The following is a 16,960-nucleotide window of genomic DNA, read 5'->3' on the forward strand; positions in this document are numbered from 1 at the left end:
TTTTATGCCTTTTGCCCGTATGTGGATGTGGGAAATCTGGGCCGCACAGTAGGCACCTGCAGGTAGCACAATCCGGGCATTTATAGCACCCGAGTTTTTTGGTATGTGGAAAGCCAGTTTTTTTGTTTACCTTCATAATTTTTAAAGTCAGTTTTGACTAGCAAGTCTCTTAAACTGCTGCCTCTTTTATAACCTATGACAGGCTTGTTGGCATGATAAAGAGATAATGATTCGTCCTCATTAACCATCTGCCAATTTCTAGTGATACTCTCTGAGAGTGCATGGGAGGTGGATGAGAAGGTGGTGGTAAAGATAAGTGGTGTCGGTTGTTCATCCCGTATGCAGTCTTTATTAAGCAAAGAATCTTGAGTGTGAGTGAGAGCCCTTTCAAGTTGTGTAAGTAGAAGATGTTCCTTATAGCCTCTTTCCAGAAACCTATCAAACATCTCTTGGAGTTGCATTTTAGCCGTTTCAGGTGAGCTATTGTTCCTGATGACCCTAAGAAATTGGGAATACGGGATGCCCTTGATAGTAGCAGGAGGGTGGTGACTAGAGGCATGTAGGATCGAGTTACGGTCCGTTGGTTTGCGAAAAAGTCTGGTCCCCACTTTACCATCTGTTTTGAAGATATTAAGGTCCAAAAAGTCGATGTTATCTTTATGGTGATTTAGAGTCAATTTGATGGGACAATCGAGATCATTGAGGTGCTGGTGGAAAGACAGCAGGGATTCTTCGCTTTCGGTCCAGATCAGGAACAGGTCATCGATATACCGGAAATATACTGAGATGGATTTATGCAGTAAAGGTAGCAAATGTGTTAGTTCAAAATCGGCCATAAATAGGTTGGCATACAATGGTGCCAGGGCACTGCCCATTGCGGTGCCAGACAGTTGCAGGAAAAAATCTTTCTCGAAACGAAAAAAGTTCCTAGTCAGTGTAAGTTCCAATAAATGTAGAAGGAACTCGGTGGGTGCACTCTTGTCTTTGCTCATAGTTAATGCCCTCCTTACTGAGGAGATGCCCTGATCATGTGGAATTATTGTGTACAAACTAGTTACATCCATAGTGACTAAAATATGACTGTCCGGGATGTCGCCAAGTGCCTTTAACTTTCTTATTACATGAGTAGAATCTTGGGTATATGAAGCCATAGTTTTGACTAAAGGTTGAAGGTAAGAGTCAATATATGTAGAGATAGGCTGGTAGAGAGAACCAACCGCAGAAATAATCGGCCTGCCAGGAGGTGTTGATAAGGATTTGTGGATTTTTGCTAAGGTATATATGATGGGTGTGCGGGGATATTCAGTTAGTAAAAAGTTGTATGTGTCCTGGGTAATCCAACCCGCATTGAGAGCTTGGATAAGATAGTGATCCAGCTCATTTTTAAATTTAAAAGTTGGATCGCCAGATAGTGCTTTGTATGTATTAGAGTCGGAAAGTTGTTTCAGAAGTTCCTCCCTGTAGTATGTATAATCTAATAGTACTATGGATCCCCCCTTATCAGCAGGTCTGATGACCAAATTCTGGTCATTCTGGAGAGAACGAATTGCTTGTCGTTCAGCGGGGGATAGGTTAGGGTGCATTTTACTAATTTTACCCAGCTGTTTCGCTTCCAGAGAAAGTACTTTGCCAAAAGTCTGTACTGTGGGTGGTGTATTGGGGGGTTCAAAGTGGCTCTTACCCTTGAATGGGGGTTGCACTGTCTGGGCGGAGTTTCTGAAATGTTCTTTGAGTTTCAGTTTCCTCTGAAATTTGTATATGTCAACTAATGTGTTGAAAGTGTCGGGATGGGAACTGGGTACAAAGGAAAGCCCTCTAGACAGCAAGGAAAGCTCACCCTCAGTCATAATGTGTTGACTTAGGTTGAAGATAATATTTTCTTTGCTTTTGGGGGTTTGCTTTTTATGTTTGCACCCCCCTCGTCTGGTGTGGCGTCGCTTTCTTTGTCCCTTCTGGACCGGGTCGTCACCCCTAAAAAAGGTTTGGTAGCAGGGTTGCTGTCAGAATCAGTGGACTGGTCTGAGCTGTCCAGAGTCAAAAGAGATTTAGGTAGCCTTTTCTTTCTCAGGGGTTTGAAACTACGGTTATCAGACTTAATACCAAGTAACCACCCGTAGACCCGTTTATTTTTATAATCGTCAGACACCTTCCTGAGCTTGTTTTGTTTGAAATTAGTCAAGTCACGTTTGTACTTGTCGATACTGGTTTGTAGTTTACTAAGCCAATCCGAAGTACTGTCAGTTTTAAGTGTGTCAAAATATTGTGTTTCAAGTGATCTCAGGTCAGCCCTGACTGTAATGAGTTCCTTCCCCACCTGTTCCACTACAAGTAAAAGTAAGTCAAACGAGCAATGATTTAGAATGCCGCACCACTTGGTGTTGGTCTATTGTACTTGCGGTTCCTGCCCAGCGCTATGGGAGCAGAGAGTGGTTGGGGCTTTTCATGTTTTGCAACCTTATATTGCTACAAAACGACCAGCTATTGCCATATACTGAGATCCTTTCATTTATGTACCCTTTGGCCCTGGACACATTGTCCTTATATGTCTATACCTATAAACACTTTTTGTAATCGTTTTTTATGTTTTTTTATGTCTTTTTGTGTTTTCCATTTGATTTTGTCACTTTATGTATGTGTTAGTGGTTGCCTAGCAACAAGCTTGGCGCCCTTTTGTGCTTAAAAACGTTTGTACTACACTGAGATGTTGCTGTCCCTGATGAAAGTTCCAGATAGGAACTGAAACGTCGGACTGAATAAAGCCTCACATTTATTCATCTACACCTTTGTGATTTTTCATATGAAAACCCTGCGTGTGCTGTCAACCCTACCCTGAGCATATATATATATATATAATATAATATATAAAGCTGTGTGTCCGCACTCTAAACCAGTTTAACAGACGGGTGCTGAAGTCAAAATATGTAAATACCCCACTGTAGCGAAATGGCCAATAAAGGAAGCACCTGCGTAACAGTGAGAGAAACCTCCATCAAAATCTTCCACAGACAGTGTCGGACTGGCCCACCAGGATACCAGGAAAACTCCCGGTGGGCCCAGGGGTCAGTGGGCCCTCCTGCTTCTAACCATTTGGCCTAATTCATGGTAATTCCCTATTTCTGAATGGGAACAAAAGGGAGAAATACAGTAGGTGGAAGAATACATGCTAGCATGTAAATAAAAGAGACTAGGAGAATAAAGTGGTTGAGTGAGGAAAGGAGGAAAATATTTTGGAGAGTGGGTCCATGGCCTTAGATTTTCTGGTGGGCCCCTGAGGTCCCAGTCCAACACTGTCCACAGAACCTATCTGGTCCCATACAGACTGGATAAACTCTACCCAACCAGCAACCCACATTGTCTCGACTTTTTGGGACTCAGTTACCTACTTACTATCAAGGATCTTACACTCAGAGTTCCCTAAAGACCCCCTCACACTACTACTGGGAAAGAAACCGCCCAGGTATACAAATTCAGCTCACAGGCTGAGCCAACACATATTTATGGCTGCCAGAATGATTATTGCCAGCAACTGGAAAAAAATAGAATTACCATTAAACTCTATAATAATAAATAATATGCATAGCCACTAATGAAAAGCTCTCATATATGCTACGAAACGATATGGAAGCCCATAAAAAAATCTGGCTACCCTGGCTACTCCATGAAAACGACTCCCAACTATTCATGGCAATACAAGCTTAACCACAGAATTACACCCCTAACCACAGAAATTGGCAAATAACAAAAGAGAAATATACCCCCATTCTACCAAAATAACAGGTCCCAGCCGCTACAATACTGTTTTTCACTGTTTCAAGTTACTGTATTTTACTATCCTTATTTACCCATCCCCTTTTTTTTTTCTTTTCTCCCTACAATTTTCTTTCATTTTCATAACTGTACTGCTATTCATGATGCCACCTAATGACAATCCCCATAACGCAGACTACTGCAATGAGCATTCTACCATTGTTGTAATTCACCATGACTAACAAAACCAATAAAAATTGGCAGTTAAATAAAAAAAAAAAATATGTAAATACCTATAAATAGGACCAGCACACCATTTCACAGCAATTCTTCTATTTATTCGTTCACTGTGCGTTCCAACGTTTCGGTCCCTCCTGGGACCTTTATCAAGGACATTGTGCAAGTGAAAAATACAAACTTAAAGGACATGTCAACCCCCCAACCAAAAAAAAATTCCAGTGACATCATAATTGATTGTCCAATGCTTTTCCATATTTATTTTATTTCTTCTCTGTTAATTATATTGGCTTTAACATTGGATGGATGGAAATATACCAGCCATATGGCAAGCCTAGATGGAAAGGACTAGCCATGATAGCAACACTGCTAGATAGTCAGTGCCAGAATAAGGTGTCAGGTGCCCCAAGTTTTGTGGCTTAGGGTAGATATGACGATCATATCCCATGTGTAAGGTGGAAAATTATTTTAGACCTATTGTAATAGGGGACTAGGGAAAAAATAGTGTGAAATACAGAAAATGTAAAATCAGGGAAATGTATTAAAGGAACTTATTCTTCAAATCCAGAAAGGATATAAGCTTAGTAGACAGTTGTACATTGAAATACAAGATTTACTGTATTAATAATAAGGGTTAAGCAGTGCAGCATTAATGTTACATTATGGGGGGCATGTGCAAGGCCTCTCTGACAGTCAGATGCACAACCTAAAGCAGTAAGTGATTTATGCATGACTGGATGAGGTGCAGACTAGGCTAGAGAGAATGGGCAGAGTGTTCTGCCTGTATCAATAAACAAGTTCATCTGGTTCACCATTTTAACCGGTGTCTTGGCTGTTCATATACTGAGGATCCTCAACTGCCTGGTAAGCAGGGAGTCCAGGTTCAAGGAGGACCCCACTGAGATTTCCAAGGGAGGAGAAATATAGTTCTACCTATACCTGCCCTGGGTGGAGGCACGCCATTCATTTATATCATACCTGTCCCCCCTTAATAAGCGGGGGCTCAGGGCTCCTGTAGCGCCACACGCAGGGAGTTGCGTGTTAAAAGTACAACCAGTAGCCAAAATAAGCATGTCCCTGCATTTTCAAGTGATTGTTTCACCCTACAATAATAACATTCCCAGAGGACAAACAGCAATTTTTGGGAACATTAGGACAAACCTTTTATGCAAAATTCAGGATAACATGTATGTATGTATATGTATGTATATCTTTATTTATAAAGCGCTACTTATGTACGCAGCACTGTACAGTAGAATTCATTAATACAGACAGGGGGTTAAAGATAATGGATAAATACAAAATGGATAAATACAAAGTACAGGGTCGGACTGGGGGGTGCAGGGCCCACCGGGGCTCCCGCCCCAGGGGCCCTGCAGGTGCCCCAGCCGCGTCCCCTAACCCCCCCAAGGGCCCCCCTAACCCCCCCGAAGGGCCCCCGCCTGACGTCCTCCCCGAGCGCGTATAAATTGAACGCGTCGGGGAGGAACAGTCAGTAGCGGGGTCGCGGCAAAGGTAGGACTGGGCCGCTGGGGCCCACCGGGATTTTTCCCGGTGTCCCGGCGGCCCAGTCCGACCCTGACAAAGTACAACAATAAATACAATAAATACAAGGTGCAGTTGTAATAAGAGTCAGAAACACAAGATGAAGGAGGTCCCTGCCCGGTAGAGCTTACAATCTAAAATAAGGGAAAAGAGCCCATTGAAATTCTTAACAAATGGGTGGGACTGCAAAGAAAATCCGGGTATATAAAACTGAGGTTTCAACAAGGAAACCTTAGCGCTACCTTGTGCAGCAGGGAAACAATTCAAGGTATTAGCGCCTGGGAAGCAGACTTTACATTACATTACATTAACATTTATTTATAAAGTGCCAACATATTCCGCAGCGCTGTACAATAAGTGGGTTACATACAATGGACATACAGAGTAACATATAAAGCAATCAATAACCGATACAAGAGGTGAAGAGGGCCCTGCCCAAAAGAGCTTACAATCTACAAGAATTCATTTTCACGGTCTGACTTAGCTACATGCTCCCTTTTCCTACACAGTGATTTCAGTAAAAGCACAAAGTTCCATAGTTTACGCAACAATACTACTTATCCTGCGTATGTTTGGAGCTGCCAAGCGCCAGTACTTGTCGGGGACTGGGGAATGCGATTCCAAGCTGCATTGGCACTGGCGCAACAGTCCTGCCTTTCGTCTCTTCACTAACGCCGGTGCGTCCCAGCTGCAGTTCGCGTGTGTGCCTCAAGGTGGCGCCAGCCCTCCGCTTATATCCCTTGTACGCGCTTATAAAGGTTTTTACGGTGAGCGAACTCTGCTACGGAACTTAAGTTGCTGTTCTGACAGAAGATTTGTGGCGACAGCAGAATGGGGACAGACTGAGAACTCTACAAACTCGTACCGAACGCAAAGACTGCACCGGCAGGTGAGAGAGACTCCCGGGTTTAGGGTACCTTTTGCTAAATGAGCCGGGGCTCACCCTGGGTAGAGGCTGGGCTCAGTTTAAAGGTTACAGAAAGTTACAGGCAGCAGCAGCCTATGGCCAGGAGTGGGGACAGTATGGCACCGAGGCACCGTATCTCTCTGGTATTGCTGCTTATATATGTGCTTGCCTTATGGGGGTTAATACACCAGCTGCGACCTGATCCCCAGGCACTATAGTGAGTGTGGCTTGTCACGGCAAGCTCGGCTAAGAACCAATACAGAGTCAGACTGCGCCAGCCATAGTGGAGCCATGGGGGACTAATCTTCCTTCTTCTCTTCTGCTGGGCATTGCCAATGGGCACCCAAAACATCTACAGACTTTGCTCTGGGGATTAGATTGTACCAGCCTGCACTCTCAGGTAGTGCTTGGCATTTAGACCATTTTTTTTTGGGGGGGGGGGTACATGGGAACAATGGGTTAATGGTATCTGGGAATGGCACATGGACAAGACAACTTTAATTTAATTAATAGAATTGTTTATGTGTGATGTTTGTAGCAAGTAGCAAGTCTACTTACTGTATTGTGTCATAGGCATGTAAAGGCATAATTGCAGAATGTACCACAGTAAACATAGGAACAGATCCAAGATGTTTGCACAGATTCATACACCTTTGTAAGGTAATTGATATGCCACTTTAGAATGTAAAAGCAAAATGATAAACCATGGTATAGTCGCACCATAACTATTAAAAAGTTTAAATTTTTGGGTGGCATGGTGGCTTAGCGGTTAGCAATTCTGAACTAAAGAACTCAGAGCCTGTACTTCATTCTGGCCTGGGGACTAACTACATAGAGTTTGTGTTCCCTACATTGATGGGCAGGGGAAGTTTGGATTCCTGCACCCTCATATCCAATACCCAATGTGATTTAGTGCTGCTGGGTAGGAAGTGCAATGTAAAAGCTACACAAGGATCGATGCATAAGCTGCATGCAGAGGTAATGTAGCATTTACGTGCCTGTCCCCATGTCACACAGTGCTTCAGCACTCACTTAATATTTGAACCCTCCATTAACAGAATTCTGAGGAAGGAAGTGAGACTGAAAAATAAACAGAAGAGGAAATTAATCGGGCAGAGCATTGGGGAGACATGGGAAGGATAGAGGATTGAAGAGTAATAGATAGTAAACAATAGTAGGCTGGAGAGTTCGGAGAGCAGAAGAGGAAAGGGAAGGTGGAATATATATAATTTTTAAACAATGATCATACAACAAATTGAAATTAGAAACAATAGGGGAAGTGTCACAAAGATAGAAATGTAAAACACACAGAAAGGTGGGAGAAAAAGAGGGCTGTAGACAGTAGAAGTTCCAAAGGGAAAAGAAGTGGCAGAGATGGGGAAAGCAAAAACTCTTAGCAGTACAATAGAGAATAGCTTAAATCGGCAGTATCCCCCCCCATAACATGAGTTCAGTGAATATGGCTTGTGCTATACATTAATTTTGCCTATTGTTTTTAAAAACAAATACTTTTTTGTAATTTTTTCAGCTAAATTGGGGTAACTGAAACCACCTCATGATTCCAGCTTCTTGTTTTTGCTAGATGGTTAATCAGATTTTCTCTTTCCACTTTTTGCTTGTCTGTAAGCCAAACCACAACAAATGGGTGAAAGGAGGGGGGTTATTAATACAGAGCTCATTATCTCTAATTAAACTAATTAAGCTAATTACAAGGGTGGTAATAAGTGTGAGAAAGCAATGCAATCCTCCTTTTATTCTTAATAAAAAATAAAGTATTTTTTTAATAATAGAATAGGCCGAATGTTAAACAAGTTGTACATAAAAGCACAGAGCAGAATGTAAAGGAGTATGTATGTCTTATATGTTTAGGAAAATCCTGTGTGACTTCTTTTAAACTACAGCAGGGGGGAATTTTCCCTTATATTAATAATATATCTTTTAGTATCTGTGTTTCATGTTCAAGTTCTTTATTGTAAATGCACTTTGTGATTCAGCTGCACATTGTAAAACTCTTCTCTGAGGTCCGCTTAGTAAATGTGCAGTTTCCTCCCTATAGGATCACTGACCTATGTACTGACCTACTAATTCAAGTTACTATAATAGATTGTGTATCAAAAAGGTGCAGCCTTTACCAGACCATAGTTCAGGGACTCTACTATTACACACACTCATGGTGTAGAAGGTTTATTTTTGTCTTAATGTGTATTTTAGCAGAGGCAAACCTCAGTATTGTCTATGGCAGGGTATTTTCCGGTATTTTAGCAGCTGTGACATATAGCTGTTACTAAGTAGCTCTGTGTTTCTTCATCCTTAACTGTAAGGCTAATACCACACATGTACGCTCCATACTCTCAAAAATGCCCCTACCTGCGCTTGCACATGTAGCCAATATCCGCCGAAAATATGAAGTCTTGTGTTTTTTGGCGGATATCAGTTACATGTGCCTGCACCCGAGCGTATTCCATTCATTCGGGTGCAGGCACAGGTAGGAGTGTACAGCGCATATTTTCGGCAAGGGTTTTTCGGCTTGCCGAAAATATACGCCATATGGATAGTGTGGCATTAGCCTAAAAAGAACTAATGCCATCGCTTAACAAAGAACAAAAACATTCCCAAGTGTATAGCCTACATCACTGACTCTTACAAGTAGCATCAATCTAGACCCTTATGAAAAGGCTTGGCTAGTGATGAGCGAATTTTTTCGGCAGGCATGGATTTGGCGAATTTCCGCATTTCGCCATTGGCAAAACATTTTGCGAAACTTCAGTGAAAATTTGCCGTGGAAAAATTTGTTGCGCGGAATTTTTTTTTTGGCGCGCGTCAAATTGGGCAAGATCACAGCAAAATAGTCACGGGACAGATTCGCTCATCACTAGGCTTGGCTGCTTCATTCGTTGCAGGCACAGGTAGGAGCGTACAGTGCATATTTTCGGCAAGGGTTTTTCAGCTTGCTAAAAATATATGCCATACGGATGGTGTGGCATTAGCCTAAAAAGAACTAATGCCATCACTAAACAAAGCAACAAAAACATCCCCAAGTGTATAGCCAACAGCCAACACTCAGTTACACCACTGACTCTTACAAGTAGCATCAATCTAGACTCTTATGAAAAGGCTTGGCTGCTTCCCACTGACTTGTTGTAATGGGAAGTAACTTAAGCATCCCTGGACCTGCTCTTATCTCCATGTGCTCCATCATCTTTCTGAGGGATATTTGCAGACACTGGGCTTAAATAATGCTAAAGCAACTCATGCTAAGTAACCAGAGTTCTCATTGCTGCTATTTCTCAAGTCCCTTTGGCCAATTGCCTAATTTTTACTACAGTGATGCTGGCAGCAGCAGAAATTGCATAGACGTTTGACTCATTAGGTACACGTCACTTGTGTTTGCAGGGACAACCCTGCAAAAGGAGCCACTAAAGTGAAACCTGTTAAATACGGGAGTTACTTCCAGAGCTCCCTACCATCTGCGTGCCATTTATTTTTACATTTTATTTTATTCTGCACAGTGGATGTAACCAGTATTTGAAGGACATGTAAACCTTTTTTTGCTTTAGGAAAATGTGATGGTGCTAGCAAACGGAGGGGATATATGCAGTACAAATGATGCCATTTGGGTGGGGGAGACGTGCCAAACTGATATACATTGTAGGCAAATGTAGGCTTTACATGTCCTTTAAGGTACAGAGGGGTGGAGTGCGGTACACCTTGTTTTCCTAAGTGTACCCATGTTACATTCATACAGTTATTAAGAAGCAAAAAGTACAGCTTTACTGAGATCTAAAAGATTCTATACCTTGTTCTATGTTTCTACATGAATCAAATGGCAATAACTGAAAAGCAGAAGTGAGCATCTTTGGTTAGTATGGGGACTTTATTTTTGTCTGCTTGCACATTATTAGTGCTCACTAAGCTGTGTTGTATTGCTGCTGAAACATTCTGTGAAAGCTTATGGTGACTTCATACTTGGTACTTATTTTTTTCCATCTCATATAAAGTGCCTGCTGGAGAATGACCTTTGTATCATGCTAGGTGTGGTACATGTAAAACTGTGTTCTCTTTCACCTGACAAATATTAACAACTGAACATAAATTGCAACATATCAGATGTGATACAGATAAACTATAAATTTGGTTGCCACTTGGCTGGTATTATACTGGCCTAGCCAGTAAATATGATGCTTGCTGCCAATGTTATTAATAGGGAAGAATGGTAAAAATATAGGAAGGCCAGTCCTTTTTTTCAAGGATAGGTGGCAACCCTAATCATAAACACTGTTTGGAAATGCAAAATGTGTGTAATAAAACAAACTGGGCATTTACTAAATATATCCAGTTTATAAAGACGTTCAAAACTTTGTCATGTGTTGCAGTCATATTCTCGCTCTTTTGTTCATTAAAGGACAAAGAAAATCAAATTAGTATTATTTTTTATTGATATAGCTCTGACATATTTTACTAAGTTTTTTACAGAGATTATACATTCACATCAGTCTCTTCCCCGGATGAGTTTACAAGCCACAGTCCCTATTACATTTCTACACACTAGGGTCAGATTTATTAGGAGCCAGGAAACCTGTCTGTATGTTTGATGAGTGAGGGAAGAAAGAGGAGTACCTGGAAGAACCCATTATAAGGCACTATAAGGGTTTATGCACTGCAACCAAACCATAGAGCCAATTATAATGAACAGGGATGGGGGCGAGAACTAATGAGTGGCCCTAAATTGATACTCCTCTTTACATACTACAGAGAGCCCGCCAAACCTTTTTATGCATTATCCAAAGCATGATGGAATGTTAATTGTTTAACTGTTTAATTAACTTGGGCGCCACACCTGAATTTGCTTTTTGTTGGCAGTTGCTTGTTTAATAAATGCTATTAGTACCAGGCTGGAGTAATTGTTGGAACAGGCATTGTATGTTGATACACCGAAACAATCACAATGTAAAAACAGTAGTACATTAAATAAAACCCCATTTTTCTACTGCTCTGCTCCTGAATTTCACAGGTTACAACAGATGTCATAACTTTATAAAAACAAAGTTACAAAAAGAAACCATTGACAGTGATTTACAAAATTGCTGGTGGAAAAACATACAGTGGATATTAATAGTCTACAGACCCCTGGTAAAATGTCAGGTTCCTGTGCTGTACAAAAATGAGACAAAGATAACTAATTTCAGAACTTTTTCCACCTTTAATGTGACCTGTAAACTGTACCACTCATAGTTACATAGTTACATAGTTACATAGGGTTGAAAAAAGACCAGTGTCCATCAAGTTCAACCCATCCAAGTAAACCCAGCACACCTAACCCACACCTACCAATCTATACACACATACATACACTATATATACAACCACTAGTACTAACTGTAGATATTAGTATCACAATAGCCTTGGATATTCTGATTGATCAAGAACTCATCCAGGCCCCTCTTAAAGGCATTAACAGAATCTGCCATTACCACATCACTAGGAAGGGCATTCCATAACCTCACTGCCCTCACCGTGAAAAACCACCTACGCTGCTTCAAATGGAAGCTCCTTTCCTCTAATCTAAAGGGGTGACCTCTGGTGCGCTGATTGTTTTTATGGGAAAAAAGAACATCCCCCAACTGCCTATAATCCCCTCTAATGTACTTGTACAGAGTAATCATGTCCCCTCGCAAGCGCCTCTTTTCCAGAGAAAACAACCCCAACCTTGACAGTCTCACCTCATAGTTAAAATCTTCCATCCCCTTAACCAGTTTAGTTGCACGTCTCTGCACTCTCTCCAGCTCATTAATATCCTTCTTAAGGACTGGAGCCCAAAACTGCACTGCATACTCAAGGTGAGGCCTTACCAGGGACCTATAAAGGGCAAAATTATGTTCTCATCCCTTGAGTCAATGCCCTTTTTTATACAAGACAGCACTTTATTTGCTTTAGTAGCCACAGAATGACACTGCCTGGCATTAGACAACTTGTTATCAACAAAAACCCCTAGATCCTTCTCCATTAAGGAAACCCCCAACACACTACCATTCAGTAGATAGTTTGCGTTTATATTATTTCTACCAAAGTGCATAACTTTGCACTTATCAACATTGAACCTCATTTTCCAGTTTGCTGCCCAGTTATCTAATTTTGTCAAATCGCTCTGCAAAGCGGCAGCATCCTGCATGGAACTTATAGTTTTGCACAATTTAGTGTCATCAGCAAAAATAGAAACAGTACTGTCTATGCCCACCTCCAGGTCATTAATAAACAAGTTAAAAAGCAAAGGCCCAAGGACTGACCCCTGCGGTACTCCACTAACCACACTGGTCCAATTAGAAAATGTTCCATTTACAACCACTCTTTGTAATCTATCCTTCAGCCAGTTCTCTATCCAATTACAAATATTATGTTCTAGGCCAATATTCCTTAATTTGATCATTAACCTTCTGTGAGGTACTGTATCAAACGCTTTAGCAAAGTCCAAGTAGATGACATCAACTGCCATTCCAGCATCGAGGTTCCTGCTCACCTCCTCATAAAAGGCGACTAAATTAGTCTGGCAAGATCTGTTACGCATAAAACCATGCTGGCACAAACTAATAGTATTGTGAACTGCAATATATTCAAGTACCCTATCCCTTATTACCCCTTCCAAAAGTTTTCCTACTACTGATGTCAGACTAACAGGCCTATAGTTTTCAGGCTGAGAACGGGATCCCTTTTTAAATAACGGCACCACATTAGCAATCCGCCAGTCTCTTGGCACCATGCCAGACCTCAATGAATCCTGAAAAATTAAGTGAAGAGGTTTGGCAATCACAGCGCTCAGCTCATTTAATACCCTGGGATGAATCCCATCCGGCCCTGGACCTTTGTTTACCTTTACATGTTCAAGTCTCTTTTGAATTTCCTCCCGAGTGACCCATGCGCCAGTAGCTAAATTACTAGAACTGGGTATATTACAAGGGAAGCCTTCATTATCTGGCTCCTCAGATGTATAGACAGATGAAAAATAAGAGTTCAAAATTTCAGCTTTTTCCCCGTTCTCATCAACCAACTTACCCCCCCCGTGATAATAAAGTTCCCACCCCTTCTTGCTTCATTTTTTTACTATTCACATAATTAAAAAATAATTTAGGATTCTTTTTACTCCTAGCTGCAATATCCCTTTCCATTTCTATTTTAGCTTGCTTGATAGCTTTTTTGCATGCTTTATTTGCTTCCTTGTACCTGATGAAAGTTTCTGCTGTCCCAGCTAACTTGAATGCCCTAAAAGCACATTTTTTCTTACCAACCTCGACAATAACACTTTTATTCAGCCATAAAGGTTTTGCTTTGCGATGCCTCTCCTTGCTTACAAGGGGGATATACTGTTGTGTATACCTACAAAGCAATGTTTTAAAGATGTTCCATTTTCCTTCTGTGTCTAACCCCATGAAAAGCCTTTCCCAGTTGAACTCAATTGAAAAACAAACTGAAATCTTTTAGGTGGAGGGAAGAAAACCAAAAAAATGAAAATAATGTGGTTGCATAAGTGTGCACACCCTCTTCTAACTGGGGATGTAGCTTTGTTCAGAATTAAGCAATCACATTCACAATCATGTTAAATAGGAGTCAGCATACACCTGTCATCATTTTAAAGTGCCTCTGATTAACCCCAAATAAAGTTCAGCTGCTCTAGTTGGTCTTTCCTGACATTTTTTTAGTCGTATCCCACAGCAAAAGCCATGGTCCACATAGAGCTTCCAAAGCATCAGAGGGATCTCATTGTTAAAAGATATCAGTCAGGAGAAGGGTACAAAAGAATTTCCAAGACATTAGATATACCATGGAACACAGTGAAGACAGTCATCATCAAGTGGAGAAAATATGGCACAACAGGGACATTACCGTCCCTCCAAAATTGATGAAAAGATGAGAAGAAAACTGGTCAGGGAGGCTACCAAGAGGCCTACAGCAACATTAAAGGAGCAGCAGGAATATCTGGCAAGTACTGGCTGTGTGGTACATGTGACAACAATCTCCCGTATTCTTCATATGTCTGGGCTATGGGGTAGAGTGGCAACACGAAAGCCTTTTCTTACAAAGAAAAACATCCAAGCCAGGCTGCATTTTGCAAAAACACATCTGAAGTCTCCCAAAAGCATGTGGGAAAAGGTGTTTTGTTCTGATGAAACCAAGGTTGAACTTTTTGGCCATAATTCCAAAAAATATGTTTGGCGCAAAAACAATACTGCACATCACCAAAAGAACACCATACCCACAGTGAAGCATGGTGGTGGCAGCATCATGCTTTGGGGCTGTTTTTCTTCAGCTGGAACTGGGGCCTTAGTTAAGATAGAGGGAATTATGAACAGTTCCAAATACCAGTCAATATTGGCACAAAACCTTCAGGCTTCTGCTAGAAAGCTGAACACGAGGAGGAACTTCATCTTTCAGCATGACAACGACCCAAAGCATACATCCAAATCAACAAAGGAATGGCTTCACCGGAAGAAGATTAAAGTTTTGGAATGGCCCAGCCAGAGCCCAGACCTGAATCCGATTGAAAATCTGTGGGGTGATCTGAAGAGGGCTGTGCCCAGGAGATGCCCTCGCAATCTGACAGATTTGGAGTGTTTCTGCAAAGAAGAGTAGGCAAATCTTGCAAAGTCAAAATGTGCCATGCTGATAGACTCATACCCAAAAAGACTGAGTGCTGTAATAAAATCAAAAGGTGCTTCAACAAAGTATTAGTTTAAGGGTGTGCACACTTATGCAACCACATTATTTTAATTTTTTTGATTTTCTTCCCCCCACCTAAAAGATTTCAGTTTGTTTTTCAATTGAGTGGTACAGTTTATAGGTCACATTAAAGGTGGAAAAAGTTCTGAAATTATTTATCTTTGTCTCATTTTTGTACAGCACAGGAACCTGACATTTTACCAGGGGTGTGTAGACTTTTTATATCCACTGTATGTATTGCCTACGCTTCCTGTAGCAGGCTGAAGTGAGGCAACTTCCGGCCTGCGTTAATACAGGTGGAGTGAAAAAGTGAAAAGTTTTGGGAAAAAAAAAAATGCAACCATTGGTAAATATGCCCCTTAGTGTGGCTGACAAAAATCTTTGTGCCTGTGCCTAAAACTTTGTTTCTGCAGAGTTGTCAACCTAGAGGGAACTGTGACATGCACAGCATGCCTCTGAAACTTTTTTGTGAAGCCGGTGAGGACACAAGAAGTGGCGTCATTGTGTCTGCCCACTGTCATAAGTGACAATGTTATTCACACACTCTCCTGAAGCTGCTGATTGGTTGCCCGTGCATGTGCAGACGCGCCAATGATGTCACTGAATGCTACACATGCTCACACTGAAATTTGCTGAAAAACTGGAAAATCCTGGGAGAGTGACTTAAAGTGACTGGAGGCTGGGAGGAGGTGGTCCAATTTGATGAAGTAGGGGGAGTGGACAGTTATGTTCCTGTATTCATAGGGCAGGGGTCTGCAACCTTTAAGACATAAAGAAAAAAAAACTTGGAGCCGCAAAACCATTATAAAACAAATCTAACACTGCATATATTGTTTCTTACCTTAATGCTATATACAGGATAATGTGCCAGAGTCCAGGCCCCCGTATAATGTGCCAGAGTCCAGGCCCCCCTATAATGTGCCAGAGTCCAGGCCCCCGTATAATGTGCCAGAGTCCAATAGCCCCCCTATAATGTGCCAGAGTCCAGGCCCCCCTATAATGTGCCAGAGTCCAATAGCCCCCCTATAATGTGCCAGAGTCCAGGCCCCCCTAAAAGTGTGACTTACCTCCTGAGAGCGAATCACGCGCCTTCCTTCAGCCCGGTCCTCCTTACTGCAGTCTGGCTTCAGCTCGGTCCTCCTCTTCAGCGCAGCGGCGGCGCGATGACGTCATCGCCGGCCAGCGGCAGCACACACATCATCCTCCGCGGACAGCAGCGCCTGAAAAGCCACTGAAAGACTAGTCACTAGTCTTTCAGTGGCTTTTCAGGCGCTGCTCGCCGCGGAGTATGATAGTCACCAGTCGAGCCGCACCTAAGGCCAAAACGAGCCGCATGCGGCTCTGGAGCCGCGGGTTGCCGACCCAACATAGGGGATCACAGTCAAGGAAGAGAACAGAAAGCTGCAGAAAGGATTGCATGTATCTCAAAGCAGGTACACTAACTTTTTAGCAGACATTACAAAGTTGCTATATTTAGGGCAAGGAACATCTATATGCATGTTTAAAAATTGGTTTTAGATCCCCTTTAATAAACTGTCTTGATACAACCAGGACAATTTATTAAAGGGATTTCTCCATGCAACCAAAAACAGGCAACATTGTTGGGAATGCTAGTATTGCAGGCAGCTGATAAAAATACTGATTGAAAAGAGATTGTTTGATAAAATTTCAGCAAGCAATTGAAAATGTATTTCGATTAAATTCTTCAACAAGAATCAAAGCCTAAACTTGTGGGTGGTGAGCATACTCATAAGAACATCTTCACATGCCTAGCATATCTTTCTCCTATGTACAATTCTGCTACAACTTGCCATG

The 16,960-nt window shown here is 41.8% G+C and overlaps 1 protein-coding gene across 3 annotated transcripts in view; it reads left to right on the forward strand.

Annotated features, from left to right (window-relative positions):
- The first annotated feature begins 6,029 nt into the window (after window positions 1-6,029).
- Window positions 6,030-16,960, forward strand: part of dapk2 (death-associated protein kinase 2) — a 51,194-nt gene continuing 40,263 nt past the window's right edge. The window contains exon 1 of one of the 3 annotated variants that reach the window (XM_012966053.3): window positions 6,030-6,418. The gene's annotated coding sequence lies outside the window, so the exon portion shown is untranslated. 3 annotated transcript variants of the gene reach the window in all.

Source organism: Xenopus tropicalis, chromosome 3, assembly GCF_000004195.4.
Source record: "Xenopus tropicalis strain Nigerian chromosome 3, UCB_Xtro_10.0, whole genome shotgun sequence".
NCBI lineage: Eukaryota > Metazoa > Chordata > Amphibia > Anura > Pipidae > Xenopus > Xenopus tropicalis.